Here is a 6,262-nt window from a genome sequence, read left to right on the forward strand (position 1 = left end):
CGAAGCAATTGGTACTGTTAAACGGTTGCGTTCTCCAGCGGCTCCTAGTGGGTCGTCCTCTTGTAAACGCCGCTCGCTCTCGGAGCCCGTGCTTTGGCCTGGACTGTCGCCATAGCGAACTGTCGCCGAGTCCCGTCCAATAAACCGCTTAACAGTACAATCAAACCACGCTGCGCACTGATAGCGGCGACCACATTCGTCGGTCGTCGGTAATCTGATCATCTGCGGAACGCGTCGTCTTTCATACATCAGGGATCAAACATTCTAGCGTTATCGCTGGTGCTCGCGCAGGCTCCCGAATAAACTAGGCTGCTCGCGCCCTGAACGTAATTTTAACAGAACAATGGGGGAAAATGCGAAGCTTCCCAAACGTTGCAGCGCGGCTTGGGCCGAGTGGTGCCGACAGATTTTTGCGGGTTAAAATCAGTCACATCAACATAAAGAAATAAGAGCGCGTGGCAGTATAGTTGCACAAAGCGTCGCAGCACATAGCCGCTATTAGCGCTATTTCCACTTACAGCTCCTATTATCTGGCGATTAGTAATAGTAAAAAAATTCAGGGAGGCCTAAAAAAAAAGGAAAACAGACATAAGTAAAATAGAAATGGGGTTCCTATAAAACACTCACAATGAAGAAGTAGAGGAACACGATACAGGCTGGAACTCTAATAGCTATGATGATTAGGCATGAAGTATCGTCAATTTACCACTTGAGGTAAGACAATAGAAAATTCAATGCCCTTGTAAAATTGCCTGAAACGACTCGTTTGCACTCCCATAAAAAAATTTGGTATCAATATTTGTCGAATCTTTCATCTAACATCTTTAAGATGGCTCCTAATGATTTCCATTATTATAATGCAAAATCAATTTCAGCCCCGCCACAGTGGTCTAGTGGTATGCCGCTCGACTGCAGAACCGAAGGTCGCGCTATCGAATCCCGGCCGCGGCGGCTGCATTTTCGATGGAGGAGAAAATGCTTGTGGCCCGTGTACTTAGATTTAGGTGCGCGTAAAAGAACCCCACGAGGTCTAAATTTCCGGAAAGCTCCACTACGGCGTCTCTCATAATCATATCGTGGTTTTGGGAGCTTAAACCCCCAGATGTTATTATTAAATCAATTTCACTATTTTATTACGAGGTAAGCGGAATTTTTGGTACTGTATGCTCTAGGCACGCTTAGATAATTATATATTTGTTTTCAAAATTACATTGGCAGGACAGCAAACAATAATAATATCTGGGGTTTAACGTCCCGCAACCAAGATATGATTATGAGAGACGCCGTAGTGGAGGGCTCCGGAAATTTCGACCACCTGGGGTTCTTTATTTGCACCTAAATCTAAGTACACAGGCCTCAAACATTTTCTTCTCCATCGAAAATGTAGCCGCCGCGGCCGGGATGCGATCCCGCCACCGTCGGGTCAGCAGTCGAGCGCCATAACCACTAGACCACCGTGGCGGGGCGGCAGAACAGCAAAGTCAAGTGAAGTATAAATGTGTAAACAGTAGCAAAGATAACGCAGACAGTTAAAAGCAAGAATAAAGCAGAGCGCTTATTTTGGCAGCACGTTACAAAAGATATAGTGCAAGTACCACACCGGAAAAAACAATAAAGAGGCATAGATAATGTAAGGATGGCACAAGGAGGACAGCCAAGAAAGCATCCGTGCTAACAATCAAACTATCACTTCAAAAACTATTTGAATACAGATAGCAGAAAGAAACAGATACGGTACACCAAGATATCTTTTGTTAGGTAAAGGCTTGTTCTATTAGATCTAGCGTCGGTATCAGTGGTGTTATAGCTCTTAGAATCTCATTTGCATAGAAGTCAATGTCATCGCATGTAAGGCAAACCTACATCCACGAGGTCCTTCATGTCGCTGGTGTGTAAAAGCCATGAGACGCAAAACAACCCAATTCTTGCATGCTTCATTTTTCGTAACGAAGCACCACGCAAGAGAATCTTCAATAAGGACACTAAAGCGGCATAAGAATTTTCTGCACTCATTTGAGTACGCGGCGCAGGACCGTGACTAAGAGCAAGTGTCAAGGAACTCACAAATCCAGCAGCTTTCACAAAGGTTGCCGCCTTTCACTTTTTGTTTGTGGTCACTGAAGCAGAAGCAAGAAAAATGAAAAATCAGATGTGCAGGGGCGTTCCCAAGCTCGCACGTCGTGAATGTGAACCTGCGTCCCAGCTCCACGCTGTCGTTGGACAGGCAGCACACATCACATTCGCAGTTACTCCTTTTCCGCTCTCGCTTCATAAAAGCAAGCATTATTCTTCAGTGATCGTCACTGCGCTTGCGGCAACAGCGCTGTTCAGCGGCGGAAGAGGCTCGTGTGCACACGATTAAAGCGTTGGAAAGTCCCGGTAGCACTGCACAGCACTGCACAGCAGAGGCGCCGACTGGTCGCTTATGCTATAAAAAATATAATACAAGCAAACGGCAAGGAATGAAGAGCCTAACGCGAACAAGCGCAAGGCTCTTGGAGAATTGCAGCATGCCCCGCTTTATACTCTGGCGGGGCTCTGCAGAGACGCGATTTGGATTGACATCAAGATTGCCTCATTGCCAGAACGAGACACAACGGACGAGAAGATATGCATTCGGCTCGCCACTCAGTGGGAATTCGCGTAAAAAATAAATGAAGTATTCGAAGTACGATTTTCTTTTTCAACTTTTCTCCAGACGTTCTTTCTTGTGTAGTGCGCAGTTGGATTCAAGCGATGTACTGCTGTACAACGAATTCTTTCTCTCTTTTTCTAGCATGCATATATCTTAAGTTTATTGTGCTGGTGCGCTTTCTTATTTTGGGAGAAGGAATCGTGTGCGCAGTTATTTTATGGTGCCTTAAAACTGCAGCAAGTCCCGCTTCGTCTTTGTTCTCTCACCCGTATTTCTTTTACCACACTCTAAGGGAAAAAAAGTCAAAAGAGGGCCACGGAACTGTGACTCTCTTCGGGTATCCAGTTGACTTCTTTTAGAAGACAGAAGCAGGTGAAGAGATTTAGCATTTCGGAAGGAGTCACAGGACTCTCGTGAAGCGCGTTTCGATTGGCTTCCCTGATGAACGCGCCGTACATACATATTACGTACATATTACGTGTTCGCTGCTTGGCGCCGTTGTGGCGCCATGGCTCACCGACGGAGGCGGGCTGGCGCGAACCCTCCGCTTCCTCTCTTAGTCTCCTCGGTCTTTTGGAATGCATTGCGTTGGTTGCGTGGGTTGCGTCAGTTGCCTGTCGTGTAGTTTTGTGTTCGAGCGAACATGAGCATTTTCGTTGGCGGTGACGCCAGGCTCTGTGCTCGAAGTGACGTTTGGAGGGCGGTACATTCACGGAGCGGCGGACACGGACAACATGCGCGTGTTAACGGTGAGAGTAGTGCTTTCTTAGGTGCTAATTATACAGATTTAGCTGGGCGTCTGAAGCTGCTCTGCGGAAGTGAGCTGCCAGCCATTTCCAACAGCAGCCTGCGTCCGCGAGGCTGTTGCGTATGCCCAACTGAAGCTCTCAGTTAACGAGTTGACACCGTTATGGGCGTTGCTGTACAAACTACCTTAAAATGAGCGACGCAAACAATTATCAAGGGTCATTGTTTGCTGATCGCACATTGCGTCTTCACTGCTGAAGGTGCAAGATGTCGTTTTAAGATGCGTTTTAGTCTACCTCATATAACATTTCCATCGACATTGAGTGTGTTGCATGCTTCCGTGCGTGGGAACGTGAAAAAAAAGTCAGTGTACAGAACACTCAGACGCGCTATATAGAATGGTGTTTTTTGGCTTAAAGACGATAGTTTAAGATGCAGATATAGTACGATGTTTCCAGCGCGTACACGGTAGTTACTTAAGTTGGACACCCCTCGGCGGTAAAGTGAAAAGCTCGAGGCTTTCGAAGGCTGCGTTGTTTCGGCCGCCGTCGTGCACTATTTTCCCTCGTTTCTGTTTGCTGTTTTTGTCGTTGGCCTACATCTGCGATGACGTTTGACGTTATAACAGAATCGAGTGAGTCTACGTGACTGTGGAAGCTATGTGCAGTAATTGCGGCATATGATACGTCTGATCTCGACGTAGGCGGCGTCCGCGCGCACTGAGTGTCGTTCAGGCAATCGTACTCGCATGTGCTTATCTGAGTATGGGTTACGTTTGTAAAACATGCGGTCAGTAACCGCTCACGGCGTGCCCCTGACTGCCGCAGGATGTGCTTGGGTGTCGTGGTAAGCCGGCGCAAAACCGTGTTTATTCTGAAACCAAATTTTGAAGCGATTTCTCAGAAAAGAAGTGCTTTTATTCGTGCATAGCCAGTGCCTATTGCGAGACAAGGTTCCCGCTGCCTTTTACGTGAAAATTTGTTTACGTTGCGAAATTATTTAAAACAAAACACACGTGTCAGATTTGTGTACAGTAACGTTGTGTTGAACAAAGGGTGGTTTTAATACAAATAATCAGTGTGTGTGTGTGTGTGTGTGTGTGTGTGTGTGTGTGTGTGTGTGTGTGTGTGTGTGTGTGTGTGTGTGTGTGTGTGTGTGTGTGTGTGTGCGGGCGTGCGTGTGTGGTGTGTGTGTGTGTGTGTGTGTCGATTATTTCCAGAATTATTGATCGCTACTCACGCCTCTTCACTCCATTGAGAGCCACACTCGGGGAAACGAAGGTGTCGCTATGGTCTGACGCCTTACCACTCATGAAGGGAAAGTCAAGCAGCGGCGTTCGACCAGTGAACTGAGGCAGTCGGTTCTACATTACCTTTGGTTGGACAACGCCACGTAGGAAAAGAGGTGAGTGGCACCCACGCAAAGGAACCTAAACCAATTTCGTTTGTGTTTAAAGGTGGCTCACATCATCTTGTGCTGGAAGTTTGTCGCCAAGTGACGCGTTACAAACGCCACTATTTGCAAGTTGTGTTTTACGCGATAACGGCAAAAAACTTGGTTCCTTACCAGGCCTGCTTGCATTTGTTGTTTTGCTGTGAGCCTTGACTATGTCTGTGTAAGTCACCTATCGTGTAGGTTTTGCAAACTCCTAGTGCAATTCTGTTTTCTCATCCTAGTATCACGGTCTGCTTTTCATATACAATTTTTCATGGCTGCTCACGCTGAACAGGAGCGACAACCTAGCAACAAGATGGTAAGTTGGGCCAGTTGGATTATGTTCATAATTGAAAATTTTTTGTTGAAGCGCACCAAAAAACAGACGGACAGAAGAGGCTGACAAGGACAGCGCTTGCCGTCTGTTTTTTGGTGCGCTTCAACAAAAAATTTTCAATTATCAACCTACCAAGTCACAAGTCCTGATGCCTCCAACCGTCACCACTTTTCTATTTATTCTTAATCATAAGGAATAAATATGAAAACAAGATTCTGATTTCTGCAGTTTATTTTGCACCATATGACACTATGCACATCACACATTTTAGCTGGCTATACTCATACAAGCATGTAAATAAGGAATACCTCAACCGCTTAATTAGAAATCACAGACCATCTTTTCGCGCTTTCTAGATTATTCTGCTGGAAAAGTTGTGTTGTTTTGACGAGTTTCATTAAAATTACGCTAAAATGGAACTGTCGTTTTTTTTTCTTTGCAGTTGCTGGGAACAACGGCAAGCACTATTGGACTTGCTTAAATTGAATACTTCACTATTTCCAGCAGTATTCGCGCAAAAGTAGAGCATGGGTCAATTGAGTAACTTAAAATAGTTGTGGAGTCGCTTGACGCTTCGGTGTGTGTCATTTGACCCCCGTAGGAGCGTAACCGGCAAGAGTCGTCTGACTCCCTGGTAATATGATCCTTCAGTTAAAGAGTCCTTCCACTCTTCCTAGAGGGCCAGGGTACTCTCGAGGAGAGCGCTGAGGGCCAAACAACGAAACGTTCCTTTCTTCAGTAAGGAAGCCTACATTTTGGTGAGGCTGCCTTATGTCACTCTGAAAGCTTCCTCACTGAGGAGCCCTCGGTGAAGGCTTCCTTGACGCTTCCTCAGCTTAAGGTTGCTTGGGGGCTACCTTAACAATAAAGCGCGTTTCGACTAACAGCGTTTTAGGAGGCGGGCGTTTCAGTGTTGCTAGAACGCACCACGTTTTGCGCTCGACTACGGTGGCTTCTCACATTTAGTGATCGCACTTGGAAGAAAGCGTACACGCGTCTGTACATTAACATTTCAATTTGGAAGTGATGTGGTGACCCAACTTTTTTTTACAGAATAAACACTTGTGAGCAAAGCTTATATTCGATAATCTCGAACGCAGGAGCGCGGC

This window comes from Rhipicephalus sanguineus, chromosome 5, assembly GCF_013339695.2.
Source record: "Rhipicephalus sanguineus isolate Rsan-2018 chromosome 5, BIME_Rsan_1.4, whole genome shotgun sequence".
NCBI lineage: Eukaryota > Metazoa > Arthropoda > Arachnida > Ixodida > Ixodidae > Rhipicephalus > Rhipicephalus sanguineus.